We start from the raw sequence: 17,028 nt of genomic DNA, 5'->3' as shown, positions 1-17,028 counted from the left end.
GATGACAGGGGATGGATCATCTGATGGTTGCCTGTTCTGTTCATTCCCTCTGAAGCACCTGGCATTGGCCACTGTTGAAAGACAGGATACTCAACTAGATGGACCATTGGTCTGACCCAATATGGCCATTCTAACGTTCTTATGAGCATCTTGCAACTGTCCATAAGTCCTTTCTCCACACCCCTGAGAGGTAGACAAGTGTTGTTATCCCCATTTTGCGGATGAGGATCAGATGCACAGAGGTTAAGTGGGTTCTGCCTGTCTTTCTCTGAATAAATCTAGTCATCTACACCAGTCATGACGTCGCTTGAGTGTACATAGAACACAGAAGAAGACTCCGGTCAAGCCTAGCCTTAAGTCCTTCATGTGTGAAGTGCCTGATGCACTAACCTCCAGCCACCAATAGGTGTCACAATTCTCCCGATTACCAATTGAACGTCGGCTGCAGGCTGGACTCAATAATTTTAAGTCTGCTGCCTGGCAAAGAGAAGTCATCCATTGTTGTGTACAGTCTTACTGTAGCTCGTGTCGGTCGCAGGATATTAGAGAGACAAGGTGGGTGAGGTAATTTTATTTATTGGACCAACTTCTGTTGGTGAGAGAGACGAGCTTTTGAGCTTACACAGACCTGAAGAAGGAGCTCTGTGTGACTTGAAAGTTTGTCGCTCTCACCAGCAAAAGTTGGTCCAATAAATGCTGTTACCTCACCCACCTGGTCTCTCGAAAGAGAAGTCAGTCATATCATGGGTCTTGTGCAGTATTGCCAACCCTGAGTGTTCACCTATCACGAGTTAGGCCCCCAAAAACCATGAGACTGGCTTAAAAAGAATGAAATCATAATTATTATAATGATTAATAATTATGACAGAAGATCGACAGCTCACAGTAGGAAAGGTTTGCCCTTCTGCTGCATTTTTGGTGCCTAAATAGAAAATGTTGCCTCCGGCGTGTGAACCTAGTTTCATTGCAAATCGTGGAGCGGGGGTTAAGAGGTGGTAGTTGTTTTTATCGTCGCACCTCGAGGCTCCAGCCACATCCCCAGTGACTGGCACTGGACACACACAATCCCTGCCCTGAGCAGCTTTTCATTTAAACAGACCAGACAGACAAAGCTTGGAGGGGAAACAGAGGCACAGAGAGCATGAAGTGACTTGCCCAGGGTCACGCCGCAGAGCCAGGAATAGAACAATCTCCTGACCCACAAACAAAAGCTCTAGCCACAAGACCATGCTGCACAGGACACCTTCGGATGGGTTCCCTACACTGCTGGGTATCTGCAGCCATATAGTGAAGGTTTGGGCGCATTTTCCGACATCTGTCCCCTCCCCTTCAGAGTGAGGCGGGCAAGAGCTCCAGGTGACGGACAGGAGCGTTTGAGGTGGCTATAACCCAGCCCCCTTCAAAGAAGCGATGGTTTCTAAATAAAGCAGAAATCCCAGCCCCAGAGGCTGCTTCTCACCGGGAAAGATAGAGAGGAAGCCCTCTCTGGTTTACTTCAAAGCAGGCGGTTTGGCTGCACTATCTCGGGGTAATTTGTGAGGGAACCACAGAAATAAATAACCTCTTTGAGAGCCGAGGGGAGAGCTGAGATGCTCCCTGCTGGAATGTTAAGAGGCTTATCTCCCCCAGGAGGACAGTTATGAATATGCTGCCCTGGGAATCCTGAAGGGGGCTAGCTGGAGAGAGGGCTATGAATGGTGCCTGCCTGTGTTTGTAAGGACAGGGGCATGTGCTGGTGGGTGGGGGGTGCAGGCTGGGCTGTATGACAAGGCAATCTCTCACATATTACCCACAGTCAAAGGGCATCTGAACCTGAGCGGCAGACATCTCCTCGCACGGAGCACATGGGAGGGGAGGTTCTTCGTGCAGGCCAATAGGATGACTTGGTTATTTCTAGTGGCGAGTGTGGGGAGGGCGAATGACTGGGGAAGGCGGCAAGGTCATGTCTGTGCTTCGGTGATGGATGGGTGGTTTGCCCCACACGCCGCAGCGCTGCTCCAGCAGTCACCCTGCACAGGGGCAGCGCCCGGGCCCCTGCTATCTGCTGGGAGCTGATGGACTTCAGGCACAGTTCATTAACAGTGTCTCCTGCGGGTGACTGCCTGCCTGAGGGTTGAGTGCAGCTGTACAGTGGTAGTTAATCACTTGACATAGATTTAAGGTTAGAACAGGGGCCCATTTCACACGTAAGACAAAAGGCAGGGAAACGTGTATGCATGTGGGTATCTTCATGTGGTGGCCACCAGCTTGGCTGACACTGTGGGGCTTGCACTGGGGACCTTCAGAGCTAAAAGCATGAGAAGTTACAGCTTGAGCTAACGCTTCATACTGGTGTGGGTGCCAGGGGCTCCCCTTGAAGTTTTTCACATGCTACACGCAGCTGTTTGCCAGAAGCTGGGAATGGGCGACACGGGATGGATCACTTGATGATCACATGTTCTGTTCATTCCCTCTGGGGCACCTGGCATTGGCCACTATTGGAAGACAGGATACGGGGCTCGATGGCCCTTTGGTCTGACCCAGTATGGCCATTCTTACGTTCTTATGAACCACTCTCACTTTTACTTAGCCTGGCACCACTCAGGCTTGGCCTGCCAACTCCTCCATCATGTTGGCCCATCAACCAGGCCAAATTTCAGTGTGAGGGGCTGTGACCAGGCATACCAGATTGCAATTCCATTAGCTGGGGGTCCCTCTCAAACAGGGGCCCCCGGGCACTGGCCAATACCAGTGGTATGCAGTGTGCATGACATGCATAGGGCTGCAGGCGCCCCTGCAGGTCTACAAGACTCATCTCTTCTGTGGATCAGGCACAGAAGGGGGGACCTGTAACACACACTGACCAGTGGGCTAGGTATGCACCCGTGTGTGATAGAGATTCTAAGACCGGAAGGGACCATTTTGATCATCTAGTCTGACCTCCTGCCCAGCACAGGCCATAGGACTGCATGCGGATGTGCATGTATTTGTGTGTGTTGTGTGCCACGCTTTGAGAGTGAAGGTAAGAAAAAGAGCCTGCAAGCTGGGCTAGGCCTATGGAAATCATACACTGCTTAGCTGGTACCACAAGTATAGGCAGTGTAATGGGTAAAGAGTCCCCATTTAATCCAAAGGAATGCCATTTGGGGGGCGGGGCTGATTGACAGGCCAGATTTGAGCTCTAATAGCTAAGATCATCAGATAAAAGGCACCAAGTCTAGCAGTGCAAAGCACTCTAATATTATTACAAATCACGGAATCATACAAATGTAGGACTGAAAGGGACGTCGAGAAGTTATCTAGTACAGACCCCCCATGCCGAGGCAAGACTAAGTAAACTTAGACCATCCCTGAGGGGTGTTTGTCCAACCCATTCTTTAAAATCTCCAATGACAGGGATCCCACAATCGCCCTTGGTAACTTAGTCCAGTACTTAACTATCCTTACAGTTCGAAAGTTAGCTAACTGAAATCTCCCTGGTTTCAGATTAAGCCAATACTTCTTGTCCTGCATTCAGTAGACTTGGAGAACACTTGTAAGAGCCCTTAACATATTTGATGAGTGTTTTCTGGTCCCCCGTCAGTCTCCTTTTCTCAAGACTAAACATGCCCAGTTTTTTTAACCTTTCCTCATAGGTCGTGTTTTCTAAACCTGGTATCGCTTACGTTGCTCTCCTCTGAACTCTCTCCAGTTTGTCCACATTCAGGGCCGCCCAGAGGATTCAGGGGGCCTGGGGCAAAGCAGGGAAGCGGACATAAAAAAAGGCGCCACCCGCTGCGGTGCTTGTACTCACCGGGCGGCGCGCCGAGTCTGCGGCGGCGGCGGGTCCTTCACTCGCTCTGCATCTCCTTCACTCTGAAGGACCCGCTGCCGAAATGCTGCCGAAGACCCGGAGCGACTGAAGGGCCCCCTGCCGCCGAAATGCCACCGAAGACCCGGACCGCTGCTGGGTGAGTAGCCAAGGAAGGGATTCTCAGCCAGGGCTCGCAGGGCCCCTGCGGGGCCCGGGGCCTGGGGCAAATTGCCCTGTCCACATTTCCCCAAAAGTGCGGCATCCAGAATTGGACACAATACTCCAGCTGAGGCTTCCCCAGTGCCGAGTACAGCAGGACAGTTACCTCGCGTGTCGTCATACCGCACTCCTGTTAATATACCCCAAAATGATATTAGCCTTTTTCACAACTGCATCTCATTGTTGGCTCATATTCCATTTGTGATCCACTAAGACCTGTCCAGTTATTCCCCATTTCATAGCTGTATATTTGATTTTTCCTTTAGTGAAGTACTTTACACTTGTCTTTATTGACTTTCATCGTGTCAATTTCAGACCGATTCTCCAATTTGTCAAGGTCATTTTGAATTCTAATTTTATCCTCCAACTAGCAACCCCTCCCAGCTTGGGGTCATCCTCACATTTTATACACATACTCTCCACTCCATTAGCCAAGTCATTAATGAAAATAATGAATAGTACCAAAGCCAGGACTGATCCCTGTGGGACCCCATTAGATCTGCCCTCCCAGTTTGACAGTGACCCATTGGGAACTGCTCTTTGAGTACGGTCTTTCAACCAGTCGTGTGCCCGTCTTATAGTGATTTCATCTAGACCACAGTTCCCTGGTTTAATCATGAGACTGTCATGTGGGACTGTGTCAAAAGCCTGATTAAAATTAAGATATATCATGTCTACTGCTTCGCCCCTCTCCACAAGGCCAGTAACCCTGTCAAAGAAGGAAATTAGGTTGGTTTGTCATGATTTGTTCTTGACAAATCCATGTTGGCTATTATTTATTACCCTGTTCCATAGGCGCCGACTCCGTGGGTGCTCCGGGAACTGGCGGCTGGGGGAGCCACACCCCTTTCACCCGAGGCTCCACCCCTTCTATGCCCCCTGACCCCACCGTTGGATCCCAGAGCCCGCCCCACCGCAGCCGCTGGCCCCTACCCCAGGCTAATGCCCGCAGCCCTGGAGCGCCCCTAGCCTCCCCTCTCAGCCCTAGAATGGGTGGTGAGGCCACAGCCTCTCCAGCCCCGGAGCACCGGGAGAGCGGGCAGCGCAGCCCAAGCCAGGACCACCCCGGGATACTGGAGCCACACCAAGCGGAAGCGGGGGGGTGCTGTGGATGGAGTGTGGGCATGGCCACGCCTGGCTGTTTGGGGAGGCACAGCCTCCCCCAGCCTATGATACCCGCCGCCCGTGACAGAGATGCTATAGAGTCACATGGCCCTACTTTAGAGAGTTTCCAGGATGTGATGTACAAGCTGGGATAAAATTCTCTTCAACACAAAGGAGCCGCTGAGCCATAACGCGACATCTACGTTAGGGAAACACAGAGTGAGAAAAAGGTGGTGAACCTGTGGACCCCATGTTTTGAGACATTTTCCAGAAGTCCTGGATCATATGAAATTCACTGGAAAGTGTTTGTTGCATCCCTCTTCGGTGATTTGGCTTTTAGAGGATAACAGCCTACTCCTGCTTGTAGCTAACGAAATTATTCCTTTTGTGCAAGAATAAGGATCGATGCTGCAGTACTAAAGATCTCAGGTTCATATCTGATAATCCATCTTGTCTGGGATGTTACAAATACACTAGAGACATGCTGTGGGGAGAGAAGTCTGGACTGCCCACAGGAGAATGGAATGGATGAGCTAAAAGGTCTTTCCCACCTCATGCTTCTGTTCCAACCCAGAAAATTATGTTAAGGTGGAATTAAGATTGAGAGTGTGTATCAGTGACTTAAAGATAAAAATCATCCGAAAACCAATTACTATCACAAAACCAAGCATTACAAAGCCAGGGAATTCACAGCTAAGGTTACACTTAAATGAAATCAAAACATATTAAGGGATGGAAATGCAGAGATAAGGCATCCAAACAACCTTAACTCTGCCCTGTCGTGATACTATGCAATGACCATACATTTTGGATTATGGCATTCTAGTGTGTGGTCTTAGATTAGATTTCACTGATTTTGAAGGACCTTTTTACATACTTTTTCCCCTCTGAGCTTTCAGGGCTTCCCCTGTGCTCTTGTCTCAGTTCCCCTAGCGATGCTGACTCGGCGGGTTTTGGAACAATAGCAGAGTGCCACAAGGAGTCTTTCAAGAAGTGATGCCCAAGATAGCAAGCACACACAGAACGTCTAAACACAGTGACAGCTGGGTCAAGTCATCTACCAGTGAGAACTCATGACGTGTCCAGTCCCCCTCATCTCACTGACTCATCACAGCCAATAATATCATTGCATGCAAATTAGTTGTACAGGAGGTGTGGTGATTGGCTGAGTTGCCTCTCATATCAGAATTGCCTCACTTAAGAGTTACCTGAGCTGTTGACATGACCCTCTCTATAGCCTGTTTAAGACAATTAAAATAATTAGATACAACAATAACTTAATTGCAACTGTATTTCTTCAAATGTAGTCTGCGCTCAAGATTTCAGTTACTTTTTGCTATGTGAAAAAATCTGAAGAGTTTGTGTTACTCCGTTATTGAGATCATTCTGGACAATGAAATGGCTGACACAGAAGCTCAAATTCTTAAAGCACCCGTTAAGGTGACCAGATGTCCAGATTTTATAGGGACAGTCCCAATTTTTGGGTCTTTTTCTTATATAGGCTCCTATTACCCTCGACCCCCATCCCGATTTTTCACACTTGCTGTCTGGTCACCCTAGGACCCGTTAATATCATGAAAGGACCCACTAATATGAGCTCATGAGCTAAGTAACAGATTTATTTGTACATTTTCAGAAAATGCATTCTGTTCTCAGAGAGTACGTACTGGAAGCTTGGGCAAGGGACCCTGTATTTTTCATGCATAACACAGAGGTTGGATTCCTGGTGGGGTTCCAAAGTGGAACTCGACACTAGCTATGGAGCTGTGACCGGTGTCTCCCCTAATGTTTCTAGCACGAATGACAGGAGATGCCCTGTAGGTATTTTGTATTCTCGTGCCGCATAGATGTGAAGAAGGTGGGGGTCTCTCTTTATCCATCAGACTCCTTGGAACAGCAAAACTGTCCTCCTGTGTCTCAGAACAGTATTATTCATTATAATCAGGGCTTAAATTCAGCTGGAGCTGTCCAGATCAGAGCTCTGGTAAATATTTTCAACCCCCCTGGAGTTTTTATAGCATGTTGGGGAGGGGGCAGGGGCGGATGGAGTAGCACCTAGAGGCCCCGGATGAGATCCAGCCCTAGAGACATGCCCTGCCCCTCACAATCTAAATAGACAGGATAGATAAAGGGTGGGAGAAAGGAAGTATTATCCCCTCTTTACTAGGGGAAAACTGAGCGGTTAGGGCCCAGATCCTCACAAATATTTGGGCACCTAACTCCCACTGAAATCAATAGGAGTTAGGTGCCTAAATACCTACAGGGAGTGTGCATCCTAGCTGAGAATCGAATCCAGATTGCCTAAATCCCAGGCCTTAATCACAAACACATCCCTTTGAAAATAGTCCCATCCATTCATTCAACCCTAGTGCAAACTAGCTGTGGATAATATGTGCTTTATACATAGGCTTTCAGCTTTGGGAACACAATGGGTGACTTTACTGCATGAGCTGACCAGGAATACCCCAGTGTAATGCGTGTGGCCCAGAAAACGATCCTAACACTAGAGGCAGGTTTGCTCAGTTCATTCATGCCTGGGCTGAGCCTGTCTGAGTGGACTGTGCGTAACAGGAACACAACGGGACAATCGGTGCCAGCTGTGTGATAGCAACGGTAAAGGATCAAACAGCCTGGGCAACTTTTTTTTAAATATACGACACGTATTCAGAATTATTTGCTAGTTGGGGGAGTAAAGATGTTCTTAAATCACAGGGCCAGGAGTGACTCTATTCCAAGCTCTGTCACTGTCCTGCAGCGTGAGCTTTGGCAAGCCACCTAATTACTCTGTGATTCCGCTCACCCATCTCTAAGACAAGGTTTCTGAGCTTCCACTCCACACAGAGATGAGGCAAAACTAAATTCACGAATGTCTGGGGAAAGCTTTAAGATCCTCTGATGGAAGGTGCAACAAAAATGCCAAGTGTTTTTATTATTTGCGCTCAACAGTAGTTTGGCCTGATCTACCTCGATACGAGGAATTAGGCTGGTCGAAAAATTTGCTGTCAAAAGATTTTGTTACAGAAAACTGGGCTTTCAACCAAACAGAAGTCTCTGCTTTCATCAGAAAACTAAAAACTGGAAGAAAAAAAACGTTGGCCGAAAATTTGACAGCTTCTGGCCTAAAGTCAAAAATTTTCGGTTTTCATGGCAAAAAAAAAAGGGGGGGGGGGGTTGAGTTTTCATTTGCTACTGAAAATGTTAATGAAAATCGAATATTCATTTACAGCAACATTTGCCAGTGGAATAAATACCCATTTTCTCAGCAGCCCTAACAAGGAGGTACCTCCCCTCCCCACCAGGCATGGAAGCCCTTAGGAAGATAAATAGGTAGACAAGAATTTGGCCAACACCGGTCTGGGACAGGATCTGTAATGACAGCGCCCATAGACTGGCTGCCTGGCTTGCCCCCTCTCCTCTCCCTCATCTCTAATGGGCCTGAGCGATGCCTGAAGAGGCCGTGGGAGTTTGGCTACCGTTATCCGGCCCTTATCACCACTAATGTGCAGCTTGTCACTGATCCCACTTTGCTCAATGACCAAGATGCGACCCCGAGGTCAGGCCCGTCTCCAGAGAACCGGCGCTATCTCCGTGACCGGCTGAAACCTTGGCAGGAGCTCAAGTTTTCTGACGACAAAGAGCCCCCCTCCCCTTTATTCCCCCCAACTCCTCTCCGGTGTCTGGCACGGACCCGGGGAAGGCTCCACTCATACTTACTGAAATAGCAACACAGATAACTGCTCCAGACAGAAACACGCTGACAAATGTCCATTCAGAAAACAGCCCTCCCCCACCCCCGGTCTGCTCACACCAGAGTTTGACTCATCCCAGCTGTCTGTCAAACTCCTGAAGAAAAACACAGCTGGCTGTGTGATGTGGATGTCACTGCCGACCCCCACCATTGACTCCAGTGAGGCAGGATCAAGCCCATGCTGCAGCCTTTTTTCATCATGAACAGCCACCCTTGGCACCCCTTCAGGGAAGGCTCATCGTCACATGGGGAAACTGAGGCACAGCCATTTCCCCAAGCTGGGAAGAGAACCATAGACTCCATGGTCCCCTGCTCTAACAATGAGGCCACCCAGCCTCATGTGGCTTTCCGAAGGGCTAAGACGCTCTCCCGGAAAGCCAGCCTGCCATTCGCAATCCTTCCCTGCGGCAACTGGAGTCTGGTGACATTAAAGCAGAGGCAATATTGAAAGAGAGAGGACGAAAGCCAACCTGCTTTAGTGAACAGGATGTTTCATCTGGGATACACCCCAGCACGGTGCCTGAGCTGGTTATTTCCTGCCTCTGGGTGACATTCACCCCTCTGCCAAGGGCCTGCTTGCACAAGGCTATGTACTACTTAGATCCACGCGGAGGGATAGAAATCCCCCCTGCTTCAAGGCATTACACTTAGCAGTAAACTTTCCTGGGGGCAGTTTATCCCAACACTGCCCACTAGGGGGCAACTTGCACCTTCCTCTGCCGCCACCGGTGCTGGGGATGGGATACCGGACGAGATAGACCCCGGGTCCGAACTGGTCTGGCCAGGCCCGTGCTAGGAACGATTTGTCATTATAATCACAGTCACTTTTTTTTTTTTTATCATTAAGGTGAAATAAGCTTTTAAACTGTGCTTTCAAACAGGAGTTGTTTTGGGGATGTTTTCTGGCCTGTCTTATCCCGGAGATCCGACTAGACCATCCCAATGGGCCCTGCTGGTCTTAGAATCTATGACTCGATGAAACTACGAAATCAAGTTTAAATCCAACACCCAGCCCTGTGTCTAGCCAGGGCCCCTCCCCATCCATCCTGCTGAGAAGGCTGGGAAAATGCCTGGGCACTGCAAAGCCAGAGGAAAAAGCAAAGATTTGGCCACAAACCAGCATGCCAGAACGACCAAACTAAGCAAGGGCAGGCGTCACCATTGGAGGCCAGGCTGGGGATGGGGTGTGGTGAAGGCTTCCTGTTTTTTGCTGTGCGTCAACAGCTGGGTGCCAGGCCGAGCGGCCCCTCGGCAGACTGCTTCTCTGTCAAGCCGGAGGCCTTCTGTCAGCTCAAGGCCTCGGTGAGAGATCACTAAGAACGTGCTTGGTTACGGCTACCCCGTGCACAAACATATTGTACCTAAGCACTGAGGAGCCAGCTAGTCTGCCGGGTTCACGGATCTCTGCTCTGCCGACTCCGCTGTCTGTGTTTGCCATGTTGCCAACCCCAAATGTTCAAAAAATCATGGGCCCTAAAACTCATGAGATTGCCTTACAAATACTGGGATTTATTTACCACATGAAGGTTCCTTTCATTTGCCTTCTGGTTTTTCAGCTTTCAGGGTGCACTCTGGTCACATTTTCCAGCTTTTCTCCGTAGCCATGAGGAGCACAGGCGCCGACTCCCTGGGTGCTCCGACCAGCTGTTTGGTAGCGGGTGGGAGGCACTGGTGGGAGGGGCAAAGCGGGGGCGGGAAGAGGCAGAGTGAGGGGGGGGACTTGGGGGAAGGGCCTTGGGGCAAAGCGGGGGTGGAGCACCCCCCCGGAAAGAAAAAAGTCAGCACCTGTGAGAGGAGTAGCAACTTTTTTTTTTTTTTAATAATTAAAGCTTCTCACTTACTGACACGTCTGCAGCAGCTGGGGCTTCGAGTAACACATCACATATCTTGAGTGTTGGCAATACGGTAACCGCCACGGAGCTTGCCGATCTGTCACAGTTAGACAGCCAGCTCAGAGGGTGGATCCTGGAGCACACAACTTCACTAGAGCGCACCCTTCCTTCCTGACAGCCCTCTAGTTCTGAGCCGTGTATACTGCAGTGTGCTTAAGGTGGGGATCCTGCCCTTCTGCAGCCAATGGGCGTGTTGCTAGTGTTTCAGTGTGTGCACAGGATCAAGCCCTTAGTATCCCTGCAGGATGGTATGTGGAGCCAGGGAGTCTGCATCCACCCCAATCCCCCCTATCATGAAACTGGCAGCACTAGGTGTGATCACAATCCACTCAGGTAATAATGGGGGCCCCACTGGCACAGTGTTTGAGCACCTCATAAATTATAATTAAGTTTAAATACATGGGAAACTGAGGCACAGACCAAAGGAAGTCACTGGTAGAGCTAAGAATTGAACCCAGGGTTTCTAAGTCCTAGGTCAGCACCCTAACCACCAGACCATCTGCCACAGGGTGACTAGCCCCTTTAAGGGGGAGATAAGGCCAGCCACACCTGTGCCATTATTAATTAGCTGCTTCCAGCCTGACGGGGCAGGACTAAGGAGGGTTAGGTGCTAGCTCTCAAAGGTAGCCCAGCACAGGCTAGGAACCGGACCCCAAGGATGGGCTGAAGAAAAGCTCTGAAGGGCAGAGGGACTGCTCTGTTTTTTTGAGATGCTTTAGTTGGGCATTTTCTACCCTGGAAGGGGTTACATTTTTTTATCAGTTGGCCAGAGGGGGACCAATTTCCTGGAGGGAAACTGATTCAGGGGGCCACCTGTGCCACACCTGGCCTGCAAGAGGTGCTATGGGGCAGCCATGTCCTAGGACACCATCCTTCCTCTTCTCCAGAAAGCCTAGAGTAATGTCATGGCGGCTGGGTGGTGAAACAAGGTCCATTCACTCCTGGAGCTTCCAGTGTGATTCGGTTAAATTTTTGGACACTTATTAATCAGGATGGACCCCTATCAAAATCTGGAATTGCAATACCCCAATTTGGAGAAAGTTCAGACCCAAAGCTGGGTCCAAACTTTGAGTGCCAGGCCCGTCTCCACTGCTTAAGCCAGGATTTGGATTTAGTATTAGTACTTTACAATTGCATACAGGTAAAGCTTGATTCTGGGTCTGACGTCTTTGAGAGCCTTTTACAAGCATCCCAGGGGAACCTCCAAAACCTCTGTAAAAGCCAGGGGTTGATTTTTCATCTGAATTTTGGAGGATGTGGGTATTTGGGGTTCGTTGATCCATATTTACCAAACACCCATTGAGTGTGGTGGCTTCTATCCGTGTTTCCCACCCAGAAAGACACCAATGCACCTTTCAAACTAGCATCTGTGTACAGGAATTGCTGCCTCCACTGCTGGGGTGGCAGCTGGTTCTCAGGGCCCAGCATCCCTACACAACAGACCCTGAAAGACAGTGATGAAGAATATCATTGATTATGCTTATTACTATTATTATTTCTATTACCGCGGTGCTTAGGATCCCCAGTCATGAGCCAGGACCCCATTGTGCTTGGCACTGTACAAACAGAACAAAAAAACGGTCCTTGCCCTAAAGAATTTACACTCTACGACAAGAGACGACAGAGGGATACAGACAGGCAGGAGGGGCACATGGAAACAACGAGACAATAGCGATCAGCAAATCAGGCTGTGGTCTCGGCACACCGCCAGCTATCCTCAAGGATTTCGTAGGCGTCTGGGCAAAGGAGAGTTTTAAGGAGGGATTTGGGGTGGCTGATTATGGGGAGATCCCCCAAGCATAAGGGGCAGCCTGGGAGAAAGCATAAAGATGGAGGCTGGCATCATGGGCCAGTTGCAGGTGGGCGTCGACATCTCGATAGTGAATGAGAGGTGGTAGCTAGGGTGGGCAGTGACTGTGAAGGGCCTTCAAAGTGACAATAAATAGCTTATGGTTGATGCAGGGGCAACGCCAGCTTCTTCCCGGTGGGGAGGCTTAGGTGGGTCAGACAGCAAAATGGGGGAGCTGTGCTCCCCCCTGGCCACGAGGCCCTGCCCCCTCCGTGGCCCCACTCCCTCCATGGTCAGGCCAGAAGCCAGAGCTGGGTAGTGCAGGGTGCTGGCTGCTCACAGTCGGTAAGAGCTGCCTAGGTGGAGGAACCTGACTCTGGGGACGGCAGAGCCCTCAGGGAGCAGTGATTGTTAGGGATGGTGTCCAGGAACCTGGGCCAAAGCGGGTCAGTCCAGGCTGCTGTGGGGAGCCCTGGACCTTCCACCTGCCCTGGGCAGGGCACCCCGGTGGACGGGGACTAGTCTCAGGCCCCCCAGCCTCCCACCTGGTCTTATTTCTCTGCGGCTGCTGGAACTGGGCATCCAGCCAGCAGCCGCCTCTCTCCATTCTGCCTTCACAGCTGGGTGGCTGGAGAGCAGCAGTTGCTATGGGGTGGCTATGGGCAGGCGGGTAAGACAAATTTTGGGGTGGCTATAGCCCCTTCAATCCCCCCACAGCCACCGCTGGTTTGATGTGAGAGAGAAGGGAGAGCCTGTGGAGGGATGCAGAGAGAGGGGGGACAAGGTCAGAGCACCGGGCTAGGAACACGATCTTGGCAGCACCATTCTGAAAGGCGATGAGCAGGGCAAGACTGCGTTTGTGGAGGCCAGAGAGAAGGACGTGGCAGTAACTGAGACGCAAGCTGACGCGGGCCTGGACGAGAGTTTTTGCTCTGTGGATGGGCAGGAAAAGCCATATCTTAGAGAGGTCATGCAGCAAGAACCGGCAGGATTTAGTGAGAACTGGGTTGTGAAGACCTAGAGAGAGGTCCGGATTGAAAATGACGCCCAGTTTACAGGTCTGAGCAACAGGCAGGATGCTGGTGTTGCCCACGGTGATGGAGAAAGGAGGAAGGTAATTAAAATAATCTGGGGACTTGCAGCAGGAACTGTGGAAGGCAGAGTAGCATTACCCAGGATGGAATCTGGCCGAGACACCAGGGCTAACGCCTGCCTACTCTTGTATAAAGAGCCATGGGATATTTAATTAGCACAAGCAGCGAGGCCCTTGGGTTTACACAAGGCCTCACGCACCCAATGGCACCTCCATGGAACGATGCCGTGCTGCGGCCATGGCTCGGTGCGAAGGGCGCCACCTACAGACTCACGACCACCATTTCACCCCAGGCTATTCACTGAGGTCTCTTCTCCAGGCACCGTGGGAGCTGACGAGATCCCAACCCAGGGCGGGGAGAGGCTGCCTCAGCATCCCCAGACCCCCTCCCTTGCCATGTAAGTGGAGCCCTGAGCACTTTGTTGTTTGGGGCTTGTTGTTCTGACCCGCCAAGGAAGACGGTTTTGGAGCTCTCTTTGTCTTGGCTGCTTCCTCCAGCGGCACGATGTCTGCTGTGCAAGAAGCCAGCATTTCCATTGCCCCTTTTCCCCTTTATTTTTCTACATTCTCTTCCCGGCACTTTTCCTTATCTCCTGCCATTTTCCTGTTTTCCCTCCTGACCTGACACCCTCCGGTCTCCCAGGCAGCTCCGCCATTGGCCGCTGTCGAAATGCTTCCTCCTCGGACAAATGGCTTCCCTGATATAGCTACAAACGGCGTCTCAGGACAGGCGTTCAGGGAGAGCTCCGGCCCTCCAGTGCCAACCAGCCGGACCCCCTAGGAAGAAGTGACCCACCTCACTCGGAAGCCAAGACTGAGGAGGTCAAAGGCTTTTGAGTCCTAGAATATCTCCGCAAAGAGAGGCTACACTGGGTCTACATGTATACGGAGATCAGCAAAAATCCTAACATGTTGGGCAGGGTCAGGGCTGATCCTTTCAGATGTGTATTCATTTTCTGGCATAAACAACTTGCCTTTCTTTCCCAGCACGTCCCAGTGCCTTCGTCTGGTTGTCTCGAATTGTTTTGCAGTCTGCGATCACCTTTGGCCGGGAAGGTCAGTGGGGCGGAGCAGGGGAAAGATGCAAAAGGGAGCTATGTTACTAAAGTACTTTGCAAACACTCAGGGCTAAGATTCTGCAACCTTCCCTCCCACTAATTAGCACTTTGCCATACATATCAGTGGGACCACGTATGAAGTAAGGTATTCCTTGGTGGGAGTGAGGGATGCAGCAGAAATCTGGGCCTTAGGAGTTAATCTGACTCCACCTGGGAGGTAGGCAAGATTCATTTTACAAATAGGGAAACTGAGACATAAAACATGGATTTTAAGTGACTTGGCCAAGGTCATGCAGCAAGCCAGTGGCAGAGTCATTAACAGAGCCAGGAGTCCTAACTTCCAGTCCCCGGTTTAACCACTAGACCACACTCCTCCCTTCCACAAGACCCTACACCGTTTCTTCTCAACATCAGTGGGTCACGGGCTGTGTGTGTCCTGGAGCTGGGGAAAGATACCTCTGAACTTCCCAGTTCTGGCTGGTTTGGGAAGCAGAAACGCCAGACACCTTGTTAGAAAGTCTGTCCTGTGAGATTCCCAGCACCCTTCTGCAGATTCATTAAGAGCCTGCTATTTTCACAGGCAAAAGGCTTTTGGGTGTGTATTGAACACAGTCCAAACTCCACCCCTACTATAAGGAATGGTAATATGTTTTTGGCATGTTTTGGAATTTACAATGGTAACACAAGAAGATTAGATATATAACTGGGCCCGAGTCACTTAAATGTTTTTCTGACTCAGTTTCCCTATCTGTAAAACGTATCTTACATACCTTGTAGTTAAACAAGATACATTTATATCTCTCACTCAAGCTGGCTATAAAGCTGTCCAGCTCCAGATGTTACATTTTGCCTGAATCTCTATGCTTCACTGAGCCTTCAATACAGCAAATATTATGCTGTAAATATATGCTTAAATTTAACCATGTGGCACTCCCATTGAAATCAATGGGTCTACTCATGAAAGCTGAGCAGATCATTGATTTTTTTATTTCAGGGGCCAAACCTAAAAATCCGGGGGGGGAAATCATTTCATTTTTACCTGAAACTGATTTTTTATTTTTTTTTCTTGCCAAAATGAAAAACAAACAAAAGCCTCACTTCAAATTGAAAAAAAAAAAATCCCACAAAATGAAAAACCAAAACATTTTTTTTTTCAGTTTTTGTTCATTTGGTCTTTGGGCAGTTTCACCTTTTAGGGTTTTGGGTTTTTTTTTTTTTAAAGAAATATAGCTAAATTTCTAAACAAATCATCAATCTGAAATGAAAAGTCAAAACATTTCATTTCAAAAGGGTGGAAACGAACCTTTTAGACTTTTTCAGGGGGAAAAAATCCATTTTTTGTCTGAAACTTTTCACCAAATTTAACCCGAATTCGCAAATTGTTTTGTTAGCCTGAAAAATGCATTTTTCAACGAATGTACTATTGCTGAACAAAATTCACCAGGATCTACTTGCTACCCACATGCCTAAAGTTAAGCACGTGCTTGACTGCTTTGCTGATCAGAGACTGATTCAGCCTTTCTTTTCAAGTCTCAGCTGAACACCTCTTAATTTCTCTTTCCTTATCCTAATATTTAACGCTTAACAGAGTTGCAGAGTATTTAAGGTTTCAGAGTAGCAGCTGTGTTGGGAAACCACCCCATGAAACTACAGTATCTTGAACCAGCTCCCTCTGCTGACCAAATCTAGCTATTGCAGACAGCCATTATTTCTTCCCAGCCAGTTCAACACGGAAGCAGAGTTTTTGGTTGTCCGCAGTTACAATTATTCATTGAATGAATCGTTTTTACTTTGCAGGTGACGTTTAATTTTTTGGCGCCTAGGAAGGGGATGGGAGTATTTGCATGATTGGGATTGGCTATTTTTCTCTGTGCAAGTGACCTGCTCCACTATTAAGCCCGCAGATATCTTGGCACTGAGGGCCTACGAATGAAACAAGTCCCGTCAGGCTGAGTTGGTGCCACTCTTTCTGCTTGGTGGAATAGAATCCAGTTGCTCCTGGCATCTCACAGTGCAGAAGTCAGAGTTAGACGTTCTTTCCTTGCACAAACATGCAGGCATCACACCTTCAGTTGCACTTGCAGGGGATCTCATAAGAACATATCTCTACACTGCAAAGAAAAACCCTTGGCACCCAGTCTGAGAGCCCAAGTCAATTGACTCAGGTTTGCAGATCTCAGGCTGCAGGGCTAAGAATAGCAGTGTAGATGCTCAGGCTCTGGCTAGAGCCCGGTCTCCGAAACCCAGCAGTGGGGAGAGTCTTGTAGCCCGGGCTCCAGCCCAAGCCAAAATATCTACACTGCTATTTTTAGCCCTGCAGCCTGAGCCCTGCAAGCCCAAATCAATTGCCCTG

The sequence above is a fragment of the Terrapene carolina genome, unplaced genomic scaffold, assembly GCF_002925995.2.
Source record: "Terrapene carolina triunguis isolate 2854851 unplaced genomic scaffold, T_m_triunguis-2.0 Scaffold228, whole genome shotgun sequence".
NCBI lineage: Eukaryota > Metazoa > Chordata > Testudines > Emydidae > Terrapene > Terrapene triunguis.
This window is presented reverse-complemented; position numbering follows the sequence as displayed.